Raw genomic sequence first — 22,764 nt, forward strand, 5'->3', positions numbered from 1 at the left:
TGCCCTGCTGTCATTTCAGCTAAGATAAGTGTCTGTTTTTTGTTCTCTGTAGCACGCATGCAGTGTGCTTTTATGTGCAGTGCAATCTATTGTGTTTTTGTCCAGCTTAGACTTTGTTTGGATTTTTCTGTCATGCTGGATTCTTTGGAGATGCAGATATACATCCTATGTCTTTAGTTAGATGTAGTAGATAGTATATTCTGCTGTGGATTTTTCTAGAGTTTTAATACTGACCGCTTAGTACTCTGTCCTATCCTTTTCTATTTTAGCTAGAAGTGCCTCTTTTGCTAAACTCTGTCTTTTCTGCCTGTGTACGTATTTCCTCTTAAACTCACAGTCAATATTTGTGGGGGGCTGCCTATCCTTCGGGGCTCTGCTCTGAGGCAAGATAGTATTTCCCATTTCCATCTTTAGGGGTATTTAGTCCTGTGTCGAGGTGTCTAGGCCATGTTAGGTACATCCCACGGCTACTTCTAGTTGCGGTGTCAGTATTAGGATTGCGGTCAGTACAGGTACCACCTACTCCAGAGATAGTCACATGCGGCTCCAGGGTCACCGGATCATAACAGTCCTCCATACATCTGTGACCTAATCTCTCGGTACTTACCTGCATGCAACCTCTGATCGTCTCCTTCTATACTTCCCTCTTATCTCCTCTTCCCACAATCGCATACAAGATTTCTCCCGTGCATCCCCCATACTCTGGAAATCTCTACCCCAACACATCAGACTCTCTCCTACTGTGGAAACCTTCAAAAAGAAACTGAAGACCTACCTATTCCGACAAGCATACAACCTGCACTAACCAGCGATCGACCAAACCGCTGCACAACCAGCTCTACCCTCGTCTACTCTATTCTCACCCATCCCTTGTAGATTGTGAGCCCTCGCAGGCAGGGTCCTCTCTCCTCATGTACCAGTCGTGATTTGTATTGATTAAGATTATTGTACTTGTTTTTTATTATGTATACCCCTCCTCACATGTAAAGCAACATGGAATAAATGGCGATATAATAATAAATAATAATAATTTATACAATGTGATTTTCTGGATTTTATTTTTGACATTCTACCTCAATGTTAAAATTAACCTACCCTTAAAATCATAGACTGTTCATGTCTTTGTCAGTGGGCAAACTTACAAAATCAAATGGTTTGCAGCGCTAATCCTTATAATGGTCACCTAATTAATATATAACCTTGAATCAGGGCTGTGGAGTCGGTAAGCCACAGTTGCGACTCCAAGTCCGACTCGGACTCCTGGATTTTATCAGGTTCTGACTCCGACTCCGGCTCCGACTCCTTCATAAATGGCCAATTCGTAACAATACATTTACTGTTGTAAAATATTAACATCGTGCTTATTCAGTTTCTCACCATTATATAAGTAATCAGACCACTTAGAGCAAAAACTATATTTATTAGAATACAATTAGAATATAGCAAATAACTTTTATAAACTTTTATAAACTCTTGTAAGTAAATATGCAAGAAACACTGTTATGCAGTTAATAAGAAGAAATCTATAAATTTGTCCTCAGAAAAAGTATTGCCTCTGTCAGATCCTCCTTCATGGATGCCCTCAAATCTGATCCAATTATTTTGAGAGCAGAGAACAACCTCTCTACACTAACTTGGGTTGGTGGCAAAGCAGTAACCACTCGGGCAACATCTCTGACAATGTCAGGATACAGAGGAATCCCTTGTTGCACTGTTATTTTTGATGAACAGTCAAATTTCTCAATTTCTTTTAGTGCACATGAAAACTTCTGATGAAATGTACTGGCTGTGTTCTTTGATGGGGATGACTCTTCTATGCGGAAACGCTTTGCACAGTCCTTGTGATCCAAATATTTTTCAAAATTAAATTCTTCATCAGTTGATGAGGGTGAAGATGTGGCAGGACGACCAAATTCTTCTTGTTCCTCCTGACTGCTCTGCAACCCTTTCATCCTTACTGCTATTTCAAAAAGAGCTTCTTTTCCTTTAGTTAGCTGTTGATCATCTAGAAGAATCCGATGCATTGGGTCTACATAAACAGCTGCCAAAAGAATGTTACTTTGTAATAGTAGCTCCTCTCTCCGTTTCATTGATGTAGCAATGCCACTTGCACTTAACCCTCCTCTTTGGGACAGGCGAAACATCAGGTTCTTCCACTCCTTTAAGAAAATACCTGGAGTTAAGTCCTCTGCTTGTAATTTTTTAGTCACTGTAAATGGGTGCTCTAGCAATTTTTCCAGCTCAGTCACCTGATTCCACTGACTTTCATTTAGCGTCAGTTGAGGGTTAGCCATGTCTACAAGAAAGGTTTTCAGTTCAACCAAGCGCTGAATCATTAAGTAAGTACTGCCCCATTGTGTGGCTTGATCAATAATTGCCCCTTTTCCAGCACGGCTCTTCAAAATTGAGTCAACTTTAGGGGTTCTGGCAACAGTAGCCAATTTTCTCACCTTGCCAATCAGTGCAGCAGCATGTCCTTCTTGCAGACTGTCTCTTATAGCCAGCTGTAGCGTATGCATAACACAGCGCATGTGATGAATTAAAGAACGTATTGATAGTTTCAACAAGATCATTTAAACTATCATGTTGCTGTTCATCTGAAGCAACTTCAGTTTGCTCCTCAATTACAATACTGTGTTCCTCTATTTCAAACAGTTCTGTGTCTGTGGACCCAGAATGTTCTTCTAGCTGCTGGTCACCATCATTACTCTCATTCATTAGCTTAATAGTACTTATCATATTTGAAGCATTGTCAGTTACGACAGAAAGAACTTGCTCTTTTTTAAGGTCATAGTCTTGCAGAACCTTTTCCACCAAGAGCTGGAGAAACTCACTGGTGTGATGAGCTTTGGTGTCTTTTACTGCCAATGTCTTGGTAACTATTTCATTTTGTCACAAACAAATCGGACATTGATGGCAAAATAGTTCACTCTGTGACGTGTGCAGGCATCCATTTTAAGAAACAGAAAGCGTCCCTTGAGAGTTTTTTTAAGTTCTTCCTTTTGTTTAAAAGCTTCTTCGATTACTAATTTTCTAATACTCTCTCTCTCCAGAGAAACACCAAGCTTGCGGGCCATTTCCCCATTCAGACACATAGAAGCTGATAGTGAAAATAATGAAATAGGCACACTATCCTTTACAAGCTCTATGATCTGTTTTTTTAAATGTATCTACTGTCATTGTCACAGTAACTTTGTCAATGACAAAATATCTTGCAACTGATGGCTGCAAAGTTCTCTGCTCCTTTGTTTGGCTGGAAGAGCTGGGCACAGGTTCATTGGTTTGGATGCAGTCTTTCTCATCCACTGCTTTCAGTACTTCTGGATGAAAGCGCTGTAAATGTCTCTTTAGATTAGAAGCTCTGGTAGGAGCATTTTTATCTTTGCCTGAATATGCACTGATCTTGGCTTCACAGCATTTGTTTTCATCTGGATCATTTGTCATACACTGACAGACATAATGTTTTCTATCTTGAGTGATTGTGAAATGTTCAAATACAGTTGATTTAATGTGACGCTTCTTTGACATTCTCAGGTTTTTAATTCTGCATTCACAATCCAAATGACAATTGTTTTTCCTAAAAACAATTGTACAAAATTATTGCCAGGTCGTACAACTGATATAGTGGTCAGTAATACTGTTATTCTTCATGTACTCACAGTTAACTGATGCAAAGTTTGTTGAAAGGATAATACTTCTTACAGTCTTCCTCTTCTGTGTAGCAGCTGTGAGATGCTTGGAAGACGCACACCTAGTAAACATCTAGTCTAGAGGAGGAGCTTTACTACTAAGAATTTGCATCACATTTTCACTTTCAGTTTCATACATTGTAAGTAGGGGGGTTGGGGCACCATGAGGTTAACCAAGTATAAGATTAGATAAGGGCAGTGGAGAACAGTGACACACAAGAAGTTAAGGTACCTTCACACGAAACGACTTTGTAACGATATCGCTAGCGATCCGTGACGTTGCAGCGTCCTCGCTAGCGATATCGTTTAGTTTGACACGCAGCAGCGATCAGGATCCTGCTGTGATGTCGCTGGTCGCTGAATAAAGTCCAGAACTTTATTTGGTCGTCCGATCGCCGTGTATCGTTGTGTTTGAAAGCAAAAGCAACGATACCAGCGATGTTTTACACTGGTAACCAGGGTAAACATCGGGTTACCAAGCGCAGGGCCGCGCTTAGTAACCCGATGTTTACCCTGGTTACCAGCGTAAAAGTAAAAAAAATAAACAGTACATACTCACCTGCGCGTCCCCCAGCGTCTGCTTCCTGACACTTACTGAGCGCCGGCCCTAAAGTGAAAGTGAAAGCACAGCGGTGACGTCACCGCTGTGCTGTTAGGGCCGGAGCTCAGTCAGTGTCAGGAAGCGGACGCCGGGGGACGTGCAGGTGAGCATGTACTGTTTGTTTTTTTTACTTTTACGCTGGTAACCAGGGTAAACATCGGGTTACTAAGCGCGGCCCTGCGCTTAGCAACCCGATGTTTACCCTGGTTACCCGGGGACCTCGGCATCGTTGGTCGCTGGAGAGCGGTCTGTGTGACAGCTCCCCAGCGATCAAACAGCGACGCTGCAGCGATCGGCATCGTTGTCGCTATCGCTGCAGCGTCGCTTCGTGTGAAGGTACCTTAAGAAATGTCTCTATCTCCAGCAGAACTGCTTATCACTGTTGTTCATAGTTTGATAGAACATACAGTATATATTTGAGTAACATTTATAAAATTCATATGAAAGTTCAATTATGAAATATTAATAGATTTTTTTAAAAGCTGGAGTCGGAGTCGGTACATTTCTACCGACTCCGACTCCAACTAAAACTAACTCCGACTCCACAGCCCTGCCTTGAATGATGCCTAATCAATAATTTAACTATAACAATAATGTTCAATATAACAAGTAGAAAGCCAATGTCATGTTAAACTGTGCACAATAGCAAGCTTAATATCCAAATTAAAACAGCTACCAGCCGTATCTAGTTAATCCCACACACTGCACTGCAAACTGCTCATATAGTTGTCCCTAAATGATGAGCAAACAACTCCAATGAATTCATTCACATCACAAAAAATCTATATAAGCCGTGCAGTCAAACTTGTTTACTGCGATAAATCTCAAGGCTAATGGCAGTGCAATGCGTTACAAATGGCTTGTGACAGGACCAGGCAACAAAAAAGAACTTGTACAACAAAATCAAGAACAGCAGAAGACCGATCACCTGTTTCAGAGAAAAAAAAAATGCAGCTACAGCGGCGACTGACCTGCTGAGTGCCTGTTCCTCGTTCTTCTTCTGGACCTGCAGATGGCGATGGGTAAACAGAGCTTCAAGAGATCAAGAGGTATGCGCAGAGCCAGGGGAGCCCCGGCCGGTGGCGTCCCTGGTTGCGCGGCAATAAAAAAAATGGCTGACAGAGGCTGGCCGGTGTGTGATGTCACAGCACTATGGAATGCATGAATGGCCAATTCCACAGGTACTCAGTAGGTCAGTCGCCGCTGTAGCTGCATTTTTTTTCTCCAACAGGTGATCGGTCTTCTGCTGTTGTTGATTTTGTTGTACAAGGTCTTTTTTGTTACCTGGTCCTGTCACAAGCCATTTGTAACGCATTGCACTGCCATTAGCCTTGAGATTTATCGCAGTACACAAGTTTGTCTGCACGGCTTATATTTATTTTTTGTGATGTGAATGCATTCATTGGAGTTGTTTGCTCATCATTTAGGGACAACTACCGTATATACTCGAGTATAAGCTGACCGGAGTATAAGCCGAGACCCCTGATTTTGCCACAAAAAACTGGGAAAACTTAATAACTCTTGTATAAGCCTAGGGTGGAAAATGCAGCAGCTACCGGTAAACGTCCAAAATAAAAATAGGTACCAATAAAAGTAAAATTAATTGAGACATCAGTAGGTTAAGTGTTTTTCAATATCCATATTGAATCAGTAGCCCCATATAATGCTCCATACAGTTCATGATGGGCCCCATATAATGCTCCATACAAAATATGCCCCATATAATGCTCCATACAGTTCATGATGGGCCCCATAAGATGCTCCATATTAAAATATGCCCCATATAATGCTGCACAAATGTTGATTATGACCCCATAAGATGCTCCATAGAGACATTTGCCCCATACAATGCTGCACAAATGCTAATTATGGCCCCATAAGATGCTCCATACAGACATCTGCCCCATATAATGCTGCACAAATGCTGATTATGGCCCCATAAGATGCTCCATAGACACATTTGCCCCTTATAATGCTGCACAAATGCTGATTATGGCCCCATAAGATGCTCCATAGAGATATTTGCCCCCATATAATGCTGCACATGGCCCCATAAGAAGCTCCATAGAGATATTTGGCCCATATGCTGTTGCTGCGATAAAAAAAAAATCACATACTCATCTCTCGTCGCTCAGGCCCCCGGCACTTGCTATATTCACCTGTCCCACGTTCCACTGCCGAGCACCGCTGTGTCTTCCGCGTCCTCTGCACTGACTGTTCAGGCACTAATCGTGTCATCGCGACCTCTGACCTGAGCGTCACTGCAGAGGACACGAAAGACGGCTCGGCGCCGACGGTGGAACGTGGGACAGGTGAATATGCCCCCTTTATGCTCACCTGCTCCTGGCGCGGTCCCTGCAGGTCCCTGGTTCTCTGGCTATGGGCTATGGGCTATGGGCTATGGCTCCCTATGGGAGTGGAGTCGGGTCCATATTCATTACTGTAATGAGCGGTACCATGTGACTGCTCAATACAGGAAGAAGCTGTCAGCGCCCGGAGAACCAGGGACCTGCAGGGACCGCGCCAGGAGCAGGTGAGTATTATTAGACAGCTGTCGCACCCCCTTCCCTGCCGACCCCTGGGAATGACTCGAGTATAAGCCAAGAGGGGCAATTTCAGCCTAAAAAAATGGGCTCAAATTCTCGGCTTATACTCGAGTATATACTGTATATGGGCAGTTCGCAGTACAGTGTGTGGGATTAACTAGACACGGCTGGTAGCTGTTTTAATTTGGATATTAAGCTTGCTATTGTGCACAGTTTAACATGACATTGGCTTTCTACTTGTTATATTGAACATTATTCTTATAGTTGAATTATTGATTAGGCATCATTCAAGGTTATATCTTCATTAGGTGACCATTGTAAGGATTAGCGCGGCAAACCATTTGATTTTAGTATTTAGTATTTTGCATATGGGATTTTTCACACAGGATCCTGAGTTTTGCCAGCAGCTGTATATCCTATTTTTTTTTTTAATCAAAATAATTTTTTAGGTTTCCCTCCTCATTGAGGGCGCTGGTGTAATTCATTTAAACTTACAAAATCAGCAGTGGATCAAATAATTATTTCCTTCACTGAACAATGGTCAGATATGTAAATACAGGTGATAGTACAAAAGTTGTAAGCAGATGAATCATGTCAATTACCGGCTTGATGTTCAGCCGTTAGATGCTGGGTCGCATGGGGGCATGGGACTGCTAGATGATTCAGTTCTTTCCAGCACGTTACAGGACATGGTCCCCCCTTTAGAAGTGAACAGAAAGCATGACAATGAGAGAGAAAGCACATGGCCTTGCACAAGCATTTATCCCCTTGGTTGGTCACACCCTTTTTTGCCCCCGTGAGGGGCCATATCTCCCTCCCTTGGGTGGTAGAAGCTAAAACTCCCAAAACCTATGAAGGATCATAACTTCCGAAAGGAAGGTCAGTTGATGGCGGTTCTGGCACAATCTGATCTGGCCGGGCCACCATTACACCTGGAGACCAAACACTGCTTCGCTATCTGACTACTACTAGCCGTTCTGCGTGTCTCCTCACCCTGGATCAAGATGAAGATCCTGGAAGGCGTTTGGACTGTTCCAGACATCTTGAAAATGTAACCAGTGTGTTGCTAGGATGTAAGGATAACTCCATATTCATCTTAAATCCCTTTATGAAATTCCCTTGACTGGACAAAGCAGTTACACAGCATGGGCTCCGCAGGAGGTCATCTTCTATGAGCTTGGATACTAGCTTGTGTGGCTGGACCACCTGCTGATCCAGGTGTCCCATTAAAGCTATAAAACTGAAGGAGGGTTGCAAGCTGCCATTAAATCCCCCCATTCTTCACAATAGTGAATGGCTCTTTCAGTGGAGTTGTCTGAATCACATTTTTGGGGATTTAGATTGAAAACTCAAGGTGAGTTCTCAGCATAGGGAAGCATGTAAATGAGAAACAAATCTTATATTGTTTTGGGGAGGCTGAATGTACTGATAAAAAGCAATTCAAGAACTGTTTTTTAATTCTATGCCATGCACCATGTTGTGTAAGTGATAAGATGGATTTCTCCTTTGGCTCAGTACTATTACAGCGATATAAGATTCATATAGGGTTTTTTACTTTGTTTTGTTACTTTTGCACTGTAAAAATTAATATTTATAACAAATTGTTTTTTCGTCTGGATATTCTGCGAGCTGTATGAGATCATGTTTTTTGCAGAAGGAAATGTTTGAGGTGAAGTTATGGGGACCAGTTTGAGGTACAGTACAAATAAAAAGTTTGGACACACCTCATTTAAAGATTTTTCTGTATTTTCATGACTATGAAAATTGTAAATTCACACTGAAGGCATCAAAACTATGAATTAACACATGTGGAATTATATACTTAACAAAAAAGTGTGAAACAACTGAAAATATGTCTTATATTCTAGGTTCTTCAAAGTAGCCACCTTTTGCTTTGATGACTGCTTTGCACACTCATGGCGTGCTCTTGATGAGCTTCAAGAGGTAGTCACCGGAAATGGTCTTCCAACAATCTTGAAGGAGTTCCCAGAGATGCTTAGCACTTGTTGGCCCTTTTGCCTTTACTCTGTGGTCCAGCTCACCCCAAACCATCTCGATTGGGTTCAGGTCTGGTGACTGTGGAGGCCAGGTCATCTGGCGCAGCACCCCATTACTCTCCTTCTTGGTCAAATAGCCCTTACACAGCCTGGAGGTGTGTTTGGAGTCATTGTCCTGTTGAAAAATAAATGATGGTCCAACTAAACGTAAACCGGATGAAATAGCATGTCGCTGCAAGATGCTGTGGTAGCCATGCTGGTTCAGTATGACTTCAATTTTGAATAAATCCCCAACAGTGTCACCAACAAAGCACTCCCACACCATCACACCTCCTCCTCCATGCTTCACGGTGGGAACCAGATATGTAGAGTCCATCCATTCACCTTTTCTGCGTCGCACAAAGACACTGTGGTTGGAACCAAAGATCTCAAATTTGGACTCCTCAGACCAAAGCACAGATTTCCACTGGTCTAATGTCCATTTCTTGTGTTCTTTAGCCCAAACAAGTCTCTTCTGCTTGTTGTCTGTCCTTAGCAGTGGTTTCCTAACAGCTATTTTACCATGAAGTCCTGCTGCACAAAGTCTCCTCTTAACAGTTGTTGTAGAGATGTGTCTGCTGCTAGAACTCTGTGTGGCATTGACCTGATCTCTAATCTGAGCTGCTGTTAACCTGCGATTTCTGAGGCTGGTGACTCAGATAAACTTATCCTCAGAAGCAGAGGTGACTCTTGGTCTTCCTTTCCTGGGGCGGTCCTCATGTGAGCCAGTTTCTTTGTAGCGCTTGATGGTTTTTGCCACTACACTTGGGGACACTTTCAAAGTTTTCCCAATTTTTCAGACTGACTGACCTTCATTTATTAAAGTAATTATGGTCACTCGTTTTTCTTTATTTAGCTGCTTTTTTCTTGCCATACTACAAATTCTAACAGTCTATTCAGTAGGACTATCAGCTGTGTATCCACTAGACTTCTGCTCAACACAACCGATGGTCCTAACCCCATTTATAAGGCAAGAAATCCCACTTCTTAAACCTGACAGGGCACACCTGTGAAGTGAAAACCATTTCCAGTGACTACCTCTTGAAGCTCATCAAGAGAATGCCAAGAGTGGGGGCGTGGCAAGCAGCTGAAGGAGCAGGACGCACATTTCTTTAGCTCCGCTGTTAGCTTTCCTAATCCAGTTAATCTGAGGGTATTACGGACCCATCCACACAATTGAAGGACATATATATATCTCCTTAGGCCCTAAAGACTTTCCTGACCATTTGGGCCACATTTCTGCACTCCAGGCATAAAGAATAATTTGAGGCCTACAAATAGGCCTGGAGCCTGACAGAGGAGACTAACACCAGCCGATCGCCTGTGGACCTGCCACATCTCATCCATCTGCAGACAGGGGACCGTGATAAACAAGGCTGCAGGGGAATTCATCCCTACCTTCCTAAACCTCGGCGTTTGATATCGGAGGTGATCCGCTGCCTGAGGGGGGAGATGGGGACGAGTAGGCTGCAGAGCCGTTGGCGGTATTTACCGCCCACCCGCCCCTTCCCTGCAAAGGAGCAGTGACCTCAGCTTGTGGATTGGGGGAGCAGCGCTTGGAGACGGGAGAATTCCCACTACTACTCTGCCGGCTAGGCACTCCGGAGCTGCCTCCCTTAAGCGGTACCGGCTTTGCTTTGCCACCACATCGCCTACCGCCTGGACCCTCACAGCGCTCATTAACAGGAAGCTGCCGGCGGAGGGAAGCCTGCCTGACAGACGTGAGTGGAGGAGAGGCGCCGATCGGCGTCGTCCTTTAGATCCTTCCTCTTGCAGACGGGGCACAGCATCAGGGGGGCCGACAGGGATCTTCCCCCCCGCCTACATACCTTAGGAACTGAGCAATTCCTCGAACGGGACCTGAAGCCTGGAGGTGGGAGGATCGGTGGCGTGAGAGCAGGCCGCAGATCCAACAGCAGCGCTTCCCACCCGCTGTGCCTTGCGGCAGCTCCTCCGCCCATTATCTCTTCAACGCGGGATCAGTGCATCGCTGGAACAGATTTCACAACACCTGCCGGTAGGTGTGTGGCGGGGGGCTGCGGGTCTCCTGCGCTGTCGGACTTCTTGCTGCGCTTCCTACACCTAGATCCCCAACTGAGACTGACGTCTGAAGGCTGATTGCAGGGGGGAGGACCTGCCCTCATAATATGGGAGGTGGAGAAAAACAGGCCTCAGAAACCTTTTCACAGTCCTAACAACATATACAGCAGCGGTGAGCCACCTTGAGCTGAAGCGCCCTGAGTGCCTTCCCAATATAAATAACTCCATAACAGGAGAGCCCACATAAATCTCATCAGAGGGGAATATCCCCACATCAGCCTGTTTGGGAGGGAGCCCTATTGAGTCTAGCAGGGGAAGCTTATGAGTGTTGTCTGGAGGGGAATAGAGGCACTGACGTACTACCCATCTCTACAATTAACAACCTTATACAGGGCCCTTGAGCAGGAGAGCCATTAAATCCACGATCCGGTGCTCTGGAACTGGGACTCATAAGACAATAGGAGAAGAATTCCCTCACCAGATATCTAAATTACTGTCCTCTCATTAGTGTTCTACCTGTATAGTGACCAGGGAATGTAGCTATTTCTACAGGAGAATTGTAAGTGTTCTATACTGTTATAGTGGTGGAGGGTAGCTGTGTGGTCCATCACTGACACCTAATGGCCGCATAAAGGAACTGTAATTCCTTTTTTCCTTTTCAAAACTGGAACCGTAGTACCTGAATTAATAATTGGGCTACACTGTTAATACTCTAATATTATGAAACAGTAAGAACTCTGCCTGCTGATTAAAGGAGGAATTAGTAGCTTCCTTTGTGTGTCAACAAAATATACAATGGTCAAATCTAGCACTAAGACGCCAGAGTCAACTAAGGCAAATACTGTAGCCTCCCAATCAGACCTAGATAAATATTTAAAAAAGCGTCTTACTAACCCCAGTACTAATAAAACAAACTACCCTACTAATCCAGCGCTGGAAGGGGAAACAGATACTGACATGGAAAGTGACTCTGACATAGGTTCTGGCTGTAGAGACCAGCCGGTGACACGCTCCTTCATCAAATGAATTTTATCTAAGGCACTAGAGCCCATTGGAAAAGAGCTGACAGATATCAAACAGGAAATAACTCAACAATGACATAGACTGGAGACCTTAGAAAACGCTCAAAACAGCTGTACAGAGTACTATAATGCCATCTTGTCCTGTATTAAAGCCCAAGAGGAACAACTGCAAATTGTTCATTCCACCCTAGAGGACCATGAAAACCGAGAGCGCAGAAACAACATCCGAATAAAAGGCCTTTCAGAATCTGTTGCCTTTGACGCTTTAAATAAGGCTGCAGTTGAGATCTTCCGCTCTCTCCTAACGGAGCAAGATCCCAAAGATATTGAAATCGTAAGAATTCATAGAGCACTCCGCCCTAAACCTAAATAAGGAGAACCTCCTAGAGATATACTGTGCAGATTCTTAGATTTCCGCACCAAAGATCTGATACTAAAACGTGCGAGGGAAGCACAAGATATCAAATTTGAAGGTTCACAAGTCAAACTATTTCAAGACTTATCAGCAATTACTCTAAAGAAACGCTATTTGCTTAAACTGTTCACCGATGCTCTTCTTCAGAAAAAACTCCAATATCGCTGGCTATTCCCATTTGGAATACAGGTCATCACCGAAGACAAAAGACTGCAAGCCAGAACCTCTGCCGAAATTCAAAAAATTTGCAAAGAACTGAACATTTCCCTAGACCAGTACCCAGACATCGAGACCTTCCATGCAGCTTCCTTGTTACAACCTCTCCCTATACGTACCCCATGGCATAATGTCTCAACGCCTAAATCCCAGAAGATAAAACGTAAAGTCTCCAGGTTGACTCCTACCAAGGATCCGGACACATGAAAAGATTGTTACAATTATATCGTTTGATCTAGTTTCATAGGGATCCCTTGGGACTTTCCCTTATATTATGCCTTAGTTGACTGACCATTTGTGTAAATCCTATTTATAACTAAAAGTAACACTAGCAGTTTAGAATGTAAATGTTGTTACAGGTTAATTTGCCTCCTACTAGCGGGCAGCAATTTACTATTTTCAGCGTCATTTTCCAAAATGTTGTACCTGATTAAGTACTATGTTATGCTTCTTCAATTTCTAACCTCTCATTCTTACAATCTTTCTACGCCTTCCTTCTCTTCCCTCTTCCCAGCCCTCCCTTTCTTCCTCCTCCCCCAGGCACCTTGGGACGATCACTATATTTGGAAAATACATCCAGATGGCTGACAACCAGAAGGTATTTAAGCTACTCACTTCTAACACTAACGGGTTCAATTCTCCGGCTCCCAGAGGTTAAACCCTCTCACATTTTAAGAAAAAAGGTATTGACATACTACTCTTGCAAGAAACTCACTTCACTAGCAACAAAGTTCCTACGTTTGAGAAAGCATATTATGACAAGTGGTTTCACGCCACTTCACCCCAAGCGAAATCTAAAGGGGTATCTATAGCCATAGCTAAAGCAATCCCATTCTTACTCCATGATCAAGTGGCAGATACAAATGGCCGTTATTTAATGATAAAAGGGATCTTGGCGGGTGTGGCTGTTACTATCTGTAATATATACGCTCCAAACAAGAAACAATTAAAATGGCTTCTAACCAGGTTTAAGAAAATAAGAGACTTTAGAGAGGGTATTCTCATACTAGCAGAAGACTTCAATCTTGCCCTAGAACCCACCATTGATAGTACGAAGAAAAAAAGTGCAGTATCTCTGAGAGACTTGGCAAGGTTGAAACAGGCTCTTCTTTCCTTAAACCTTATAGATATTTGGCATTACATGCATCCGGCTAAACGTGATTACACTTTTTTCTCACATCCACATGGCTCCTATCACCGGTTTGATTACTTATTCGCACCTAGATCATTATTACCCAATATCCAACAAGCAGATATTGTCCCCGCGTTGTTCTCTGACCACTCAGCTGTAACAACCTCGTTGATCCTATCTAAACAATTCTCCCCAAACAGGTCTTGGCAATTAAATGACTCCCTCTTAGACAACCCCTCCACTAAATCGCGTATTAATAAGGCAATTAAAACATATTTTGAATTAAATAATACAACCGAGACATCACCTTTAATACTCTGGGAAGCACACAAGTCGGTGATAAGAGGCGAACTGATTTCTGTGGCATCCTACTACAAAATAAAAAATAAAGAACTTGATTCTTTACATAGAGAGATAATACGGTTGGAATCTCAACACAAGAAAACATTACTACCACAAACCCTTTTGGAACTTACAGAAAAAAGACAAAGACTAAAGGATATCCTCATAGAGAAATCAGCTAAATTTTTCACCTCTTGGAAAAACCGCATATTAGTGCACGGGGATAAAGCCTCTAAATTAACCATGTCATTAATCAAGAAAAGGCAGGCGCGCACATTTATTCATTCTATTACAACTAAAGCTGGTTCTAAAACCCCAAATTACTCCCAAATAGAAAAAGAATTTCTAAATTATTACAAATCTCTATACCAATAGCGCCTTAACGAAGGGGAAAAGGAAAAAAGCCAGAGAAAACATGATATTCAAACTTTCTTAAAAGACCTAACTCTCCCAACTCTTAATGCTACTCAACAAGACAATTAAACCATTCACTCTTGTGGAACTCCAGTCAGCCCTGTCGAGGTGTCCTAAAGGGAAAGCACTGGGACCTGGCGGCTTCACAGCTCATTATTACAAATCCTATGCTGAAATCTTACTTCCCTACCTTCTTAACATGTGCAACTCTCTTCAGGGAGGTGGAAGGGCACCATGTCAGCTTCTGGAAGCCAGAATCTCTCTAATTTATAAGGAAGGGAAAGATCCGGAACAATGCGGCAGTTATAGGCCTATATCATTGCTGAATATGGATCTAAAACTTTATGCGAGAATGATGACAGACAGAGTTGCGGTTGTGCTGCCTCAGTTAATCTCCTTAAATCAATCCGGATTTGTGAAAGGTAGAGAGGGGAAAGACAATACATATAAAATCCTTCACCTGATGCAATACGCAAAACTGAAGAAAATCCCGATTGCGCTAATGAGTATAGACGCTGAAAAAGCTTTTGACAGGGTTGACTGGACATTCCTACAGGAAACGCTATTAAAATTTGGTTTCCCCCTTCCAACAATAACTGCGATTATGGGTATGTACTCAATGCCCACAGCTAAAATAAGATTAAACTGATTTCTCACGGACTCATTCCAAATCTTCAATGGTACAAGGCAAGGATGTCCATTGTCGCCGCTACTCTTCGTCCTATCACTGGAACCACTTCTACAGGCCATTCAACAATGTGAAGATGTAAAAGGTTTACAAATCTGTGATACCCATTAGAAAACAGCGGCATTTGCAGACGATCTTTTATTAGTAATCTCAAAACCCTTAAAGAGCATTCCGGCCATAATGGACATTCTAGACTGTTACAGCAATCTCTCTAATTTTAAAATAAACCAAACAAAATCCGAACTATTAAACCTGGGCTTACCAAATAAGGTGGTGAATCATCTTAAAACTGCTTTTCCCTTTCCCTGGCAACAGAAGAGTTTAACATATTTGGGCACTCAATTATGTGCATCTGACAAAGATCTTGTTACCCTTAATTATAATCATCTATTAGGAAACACGACTTCATGCCTCCGGTCATGGAAAGACACTTTTCTATCTCGGATAAGAAGGAAAAACATTCTAAAAAGTTTAGTCCTACCAAAATATATTTACCTGTTTAATATGCTCCCAATCCAAATTCCTTACTCCTTTTTAGCTAAAGTACACTCCCTATTCTTTAACTACATCTGGCAAAAACGTAAATTGCGAATTAATTCTAAATCCCTCACGCTTCCAAAGGACACGGGAGGAATGGGTGCTCCGGATATTGCAAAATATTATCAAGCAGCACATATTTCAAGAACGATCCACTGGATCAGAAATTCAGAGGATAAGCAATGGCTAAAGATAGAAGAAGCAATGTCCCCCCTCCCTCTGCGTTCTATCTTGCTGGGACAAAACAATGATCTGTCCTTACTCAAACTAACAAATATTCACACATTAGCCACAATTAAGATATGGAAAAAACTATACCACAATCTGGCTCCCCCTCTCTCCCCATTAACAAAAGTCACAGACCTCTTAGACTCCCTACCTATACGAGCTACCCAAATCCCATTAGAGCAGTTGTTTGAGGACGGAGCACTTCTAACCTTGCAAGAACTACACAAAATACCCGGACTTTCGGGACTAACTTTTCTACAGCATGGTAAACTCTCACGTATCTCCGGCCAGAGATACCTTTCGATTAATTTCAATAGACCCCTGACCCCCTATGAAACACTATGTTCTAGAAAGCAACCCCCCCACCCGAATCCTCTCAATAATATATCAATCTATACTTAAAATTGATGTATCACTGAAACGAGCTTATATAGCCAGACTTGGGTACTTCCTTTTCTGAGTCACAGATCAAAGATATATACAGGCACTCACATGGTCCCTCCAACTGCGTACGCATTCAAGAAAACTCATTTAAGATTATTACCAGATGGTATATAACGCCTAAACGCATACAGAGATGGAACCACACCTCAACCACTAATTGTTGGAGATGTGAAGCAGATGAAGGTAGCTATAATCATATATGGTGGTCCTGCCCCTTGCTCTCCCCATTCTAGAAAGAGTTAACCTCTATCATACGTAGAATATTAAATCTATTGTCTTGAAACCAGAAAATGTTTTTCTCAAGCTCCCAATCTGGCCAAATGATAAGAACGCCACTAAATTGACCCAATTCATTCTGGCAGCGGGAAAATCCTTAATTCCCACATTTTGGCACTCTAAAACAATACCCACCGCCCATCAGTTATACTCCAAAATTGAACAACTATACCACATTGAGGAACTAGCAGCGAGAATTAATCATACCACAGCTGTCTTTCATAACACTTGGAAGCCTTGGACCTGTTATGACCCCAATGGCGAGGGTCTCAGAGGAACGTGGAAGTCTGCAGAATACAAAAATCCAGCTCATAGGGCAGTGGTAACTGGGTTGACCATATATCTACTCCTAACGCCAACACTAGAAGTAGCCGGGGATCATTCCTACGTTGATTCTAGATGACACGCGCCAGCCGGAGAATCTAGCTACCCCTAGTAGAGGAAAACAAAGACCTTTCTTGCCTCCAGAGAAGGGGACCCCAAAGCTGGATAGAAGCCCCCCACAAATAATGACGGTGAGGTAAGAGGAAATGACAAACACAGAAATGAACCAGGTTTAGCACAGAGAGGCCCGCTTACTGATAGCAGAATAAAGAAAGGTAACTTATATGGTCAACAAAAACCCTATAAAAATCCACACTGGAAATTCAAGAACCCCCGAACCGTCTAACGGTCCGGGGGGAGAACACCAGCCCCCTAGAGCTTCCAGCAAAGGTCAGGATATAGATTTGCAACAAGCTGGACAAAAATACAAAACCAAAACAAATAGCAAAAAGCAAAAGGCAGACTTAGCTGATATAACTGGAACCAGGATCAGTAGACAAGAGCACAGCAGACTAGCTCTGATAACTACGTTGCCAGGCATTGAACTGAAGGTCCAGGGAGCTTATATAGCAACACCCCTAACTAACGACCCAGGTGCGGATAAAAGGAATGACAGAAAAACCAGAGTCAAAAAACTAGTAACCACTAGAGGGAGCAAAAAGCAAATTCACAACAGTACCCCCCCCTTAGTGAGGGGTCACCGAACCCTCACCACGACCACCAGGGCGATCAGGATGAGCGGCATGAAAGGCACGAACTAAATCGGCCGCATGAACATCAGAGGCGACCACCCAGGAATTATCCTCCTGACCATAGCCCTTCCACTTGACCAGGTACTGAAGCCTCCGCCTGGAGAGGCGAGAATCCAAGATCTTCTCCACCACGTACTCCAACTCGCCCTCAACCAACACCGGAGCAGGAGGCTCAGCAGAAGGAACTACAGGCACAATGTACCGCCGCAACAAGGACCTATGAAATACATTGTGAATAGCAAACGACACAGGAAGATCCAGACGAAAAGATACAGGATTAAGGATTTCCAATATCTTGTAAGGCCCAATAAAACGAGGTTTAAATTTGGGAGAGGAGACCTTCATAGGAACAAAGCGGGAAGAAAGCCACACCAAATCCCCAACGCGTAGTCGGGGACCCACACCGCGGCGGCGGTTGGCAAAGCGCTGAGCCTTCTCCTGTGACAACTTCAAGTTGTCCACCACATGATTCCAGATCTGCTGCAACCTATCCACCACAGAATCCACCCCAGGACAGTCAGAAGGCTCCACATGACCCGAAGAAAAGCGAGGATGGAAACCAGAGTTGCAGAAAAAAGGCGAAACCAAGGTGGCGGAACTAGCCCGATTATTAAGGGCAAACTCAGCCAACGGCAAGAATGTCACCCAATCGTCCTGATCAGCAGAGACAAAACACCTCAAATAAGCCTCCAAAGTCTGATTGGTTCGCTCCGTCTGTCCATTAGTCTGAGGATGGAAAGCAGACGAAAACGACAAATCAATGCCCATCCTACTACAAAAGGATCGCCAGAACCTGGAAACGAACTGGGATCCTCTGTCTGACACAATATTCTCAGGGATGCCGTGCAAACGAACCACGTTCTGGAAAAACACAGGAACCAGATCGGAAGAGGAAGGCAGCTTAGGCAAAGGAACCAAATGGACCATCTTGGAGAAGCGATCACATATCACCCAGATAACGGACATGCCCTGAGATAGCGGAAGATCAGAAATGAAATCCATGGAGATATGTGTCCAAGGTCTCTTCGGGACAGGCAAGGGCAAGAGCAAACCGCTGGCACGAGAACAGCAAGGCTTAGCTCGAGCACAAGTCCCACAGGACTGCACAAATGACCGCACATCCCTTGACAAGGAAGGCCACCAAAAGGACCTGGCCACCAGATCTCTGGTGCCAAAAATTCCCGGGTGACCTGCCAACACCGAGGAATGAACCTCGGAAATGACTCTGCTGGTCCACTTATCCGGGACAAACAGTCTGTCAGGTGGACAAGACTCAGGCCTATCAGCCTGAAATCTCTGCAACACACGTCGCAGATCCGGAGAAATAGCTGACAAGATAACTCCATCTTTAAGAATACCAACAGGATCAGCGACTCCAGGAGCATCAGGCACAAAGCTCCTAGAAAGAGCATCGGCCTTCACATTCTTTGAACCTGGTAAATACGAGACAACAAAATCAAAGCGGGAGAAAAACAATGACCAGCAGGCCTGTCTCGGATTAAGGCGTTTAGCAGACTCGAGATACATCAGATTTTTGTGATCAGTCAAGACCACCACACGATGCTTAGCACCCTCGAGCCAATGACGCCACTCCTCAAATGCCCATTTCATGGCCAACAACTCCCGATTGCCCACATCATAATTTCGCTCGGCAGGCGAAAACTTCCTAGAGAAAAAGGCACAAGGTTTCATAACAGAGCAACCAGGGCCTCTCTGCGACAAAACGGCCCCTGCCCCAATCTCCGAAGCATCCACCTCAACCTGAAAGGGAAGTGAGACGTCAGGCTGGCACAAAACAGGCGCCGAAGTAAACCGGCGTTTCAACTCCTGGAAAGCCTCCACGGCAACAGGAGCCCAGTTAGCTACATCGGAGCCCTTCTTGGTCATATCCGTCAAAGGTTTCACAATGCTAGAAAAATTAGCGATAAAACGACGGTAGAAGTTAGCGAAGCCCAAGAACTTCTGAAGACTCTTAACTGACGAGGGCTGAGTCCAATCAAGAATAGCTCGGACCTTGACTGGGTCCATCTCCACAGCAGAAGGGGAAAAAATGAACCCCAAAAAGGGAACCTTCTGTACACCAAAGAGACACTTTGAGCCCTTGACAAACAAAGAATTTTCACGCAAAATTTTAAAGACCAACCTGACCTGCTCCACATGCGAATCCCAATTATCAGAAAAAACCAAAATATCATCCAGATAAACAATCAAAAATTTATCCAGATACTTCCGGAAAATGTCATGCATAAAGGACTGAAAAACTGAAGGCGCATTGGAGAGCCCAAAAGGCATCACCAAGTACTCAAAATGACCTTCGGGCGTATTGAATGCGGTTTTCCATTCATCACCTTGCTTAATGCGCACAAGGTTGTACGCACCACGAAGGTCTATCTTGGTGAACCACTTGGCACCCTTAATCCGGGCAAACAAGTCAGACAACAGCGGTAAAGGATACTGAAATTTGACAGTGATCTTATTTAAAAGCCGATAATCAATACAAGGTCTCAAAGATCCGTCCTTTTTTGCCACAAAAAAGAATCCCGCACCAAGAGGGGAAGAAGACGGACGAATATGTCCTTTTTCCAGAGACTCCTTGATATATGAACGCATAGCGGTATGTTCAGGTACCGACAGATTAAACAGTCTTCCCTTAGGAAATTTACTGCCTGGGATCAAATCTATAGCACAGTCACAGTCCCTATGAGGAGGCAGTGCACTGGACTCAGACTCACTGAAGACATCCTGATAATCAGACAAATACTCCGGAACTTCCGAAGGCGTAGAAGAAGCAATAGACACAGGCAGGGAATCCTCATGAATACCACGACAGCCCCAACTTGAGACTGACATAGCCTTCCAGTCCAGGACTGGATTATGGGTCTGTAACCATGGCAGCCCTAAAACGACCAAATCATGCATTTTATGTAAAACCAGGAAACGTATCACCTCGCGGTGTTCAGGAGTCATGCACATGGTAACCTGAGTCCAATACTGCGGTTTATTTGCTGCCAATGGTGTAGCATCAATACCCCTAAGAGGAATAGGATTTTCTAATGGTTCAAGAGTAAATCCACAGCGCTTAGCAAATGAGAGATCCATGAGACTCAGGGCAGCACCTGAATCTACAAACGCCATGACAGGATAAGATGACAGTGAGCAAATCAAAGTTACAGACAGAATAAATTTAGGTTGCAAATTACCAACGGTGACAGGACTAACAACCTTAGCTATACGTTTAGAGCATGTTGAGATAACATGTGTAGAATCACCACAGTAGTAGCACAAGCCATTCCGGCGTCTATGAATTTTCCGCTCATTTCTAGTCAGGATTCTATCACATTGCATTAAATCAGGTGTCTGTTCAGACAACACCATGAGGGAATTTGCGGTCTTTCTATCACATTGCACCGAATTAGGTGTCTGTTCAGACAACACCATGAGGGAATTTGCGGTTTTGCGCTCCCGCAACCGCCGGTCAATTTGAATAGCCAGTGCCATAGTATCATTCAGACCTGTGGGAATGGGAAAACCCACCATAACATTCTTAATGGCTTCAGAAAGGCCATTTCTAAAATTAGCGGCCAGTGCACACTCGTTCCAATGTGTCAGCACGGACCATTTCCGAAATTTTTGGCAATACACTTCAGCCTCGTCCTGCCCCTGAGACATAGACAGCAAGGCCTTTTCTGCCTGAATCTCAAGATTGGGTTCCTCATAAAGTAAACCGAGCGCCAGAAAAAACGCATCAAGATCAGCCAATGCCGGATCTCCTGGCGCCAGCGAAAAAGCCCAATCCTGAGGGTCACCCCGTAAGAACGAAATAACAATTTTTACTTGCTGAGCAGAATCTCCTGATGAACAGGGTCTCAGGGACACAAACAATTTACAATTATTCACGAAATTCCTAAACTTAAACCTGTCTCCGGAAAACAGTTCAGGAATCGGTATTTTAGGTTCTGACCTAGGATTTCTGATAACATAGTCTTGTATGCCCTGCACACGAGTAGCCAGCTGGTCCACACTTGTAATCAAGGTCTGGACATTCATGTCTGCAGCAAGCATAGCCACTCTGAGGTAAAGGGGAAGGAGAAAAAAAAAACTCAGAATCTTCTTTCTTATAATCCCTCTTCTGCAATGCATTAAACATTTAATACTGGCCTGGCAAACTGTTATGACCCCAATGGCGAGGGTCTCAGAGGAACGTGGAAGTCTGCAGAATACAAAAATCCAGCTCATAGGGCAGTGGTAACTGGGTTGACCATATATCTACTCCTAACGCCAACACTAGAAGTAGCCGGGGATCATTCCTACGTTGATTCTAGATGACACGCGCCAGCCGGAGAATCTAGCTACCCCTAGTAGAGGAAAACAAAGACCTTTCTTGCCTCCAGAGAAGGGGACCCCAAAGCTGGATAGAAGCCCCCCACAAATAATGACGGTGAGGTAAGAGGAAATGACAAACACAGAAATGAACCAGGTTTAGCACAGAGAGGCCCGCTTACTGATAGCAGAATAAAGAAAGGTAACTTATATGGTCAACAAAAACCCTATAAAAATCCACACTGGAAATTCAAGAACCCCCGAACCGTCTAACGGTCCGGGGGGAGAACACCAGCCCCCTAGAGCTTCCAGCAAAGGTCAGGATATAGATTTGCAACAAGCTGGACAAAAATACAAAACCAAAACAAATAGCAAAAAGCAAAAGGCAGACTTAGCTGATATAACTGGAACCAGGATCAGTAGACAAGAGCACAGCAGACTAGCTCTGATAACTACGTTGCCAGGCATTGAACTGAAGGTCCAGGGAGCTTATATAGCAACACCCCTAACTAACGACCCAGGTGCGGATAAAAGGAATGACAGAAAAACCAGAGTCAAAAAACTAGTAACCACTAGAGGGAGCAAAAAGCAAATTCACAACAGGACCCAATTCAGGACACAGCCTACATTCTACGATACATTATCGACATAAATAATTATAGACCCCAAGGTGTCGCCGAACCTGTCCTTTACCCTCACCATACCCCCCCTCCACTCTTACTCTCTTTCTCTTTACCCTCTT

At 43.8% G+C, this 22,764-nt stretch overlaps 1 protein-coding gene across 1 annotated transcript in view; it reads right to left on the reverse strand.

Moving 5' to 3' along the window:
* LOC143788781 (uncharacterized) overlaps positions 1-22,764 on the reverse strand; it is a 417,721-nt gene that overhangs the window by 118,829 nt on the left and 276,128 nt on the right. The window contains exon 5 of the mRNA XM_077278662.1: positions 7,439-7,535. The gene's annotated coding sequence lies outside the window, so the exon portion shown is untranslated. The remainder of the gene's footprint in view (positions 1-7,438; positions 7,536-22,764) is intronic.

Source organism: Ranitomeya variabilis, chromosome 8 (assembly GCF_051348905.1).
Source record: "Ranitomeya variabilis isolate aRanVar5 chromosome 8, aRanVar5.hap1, whole genome shotgun sequence".
Taxonomy (NCBI): domain Eukaryota; kingdom Metazoa; phylum Chordata; class Amphibia; order Anura; family Dendrobatidae; genus Ranitomeya; species Ranitomeya variabilis.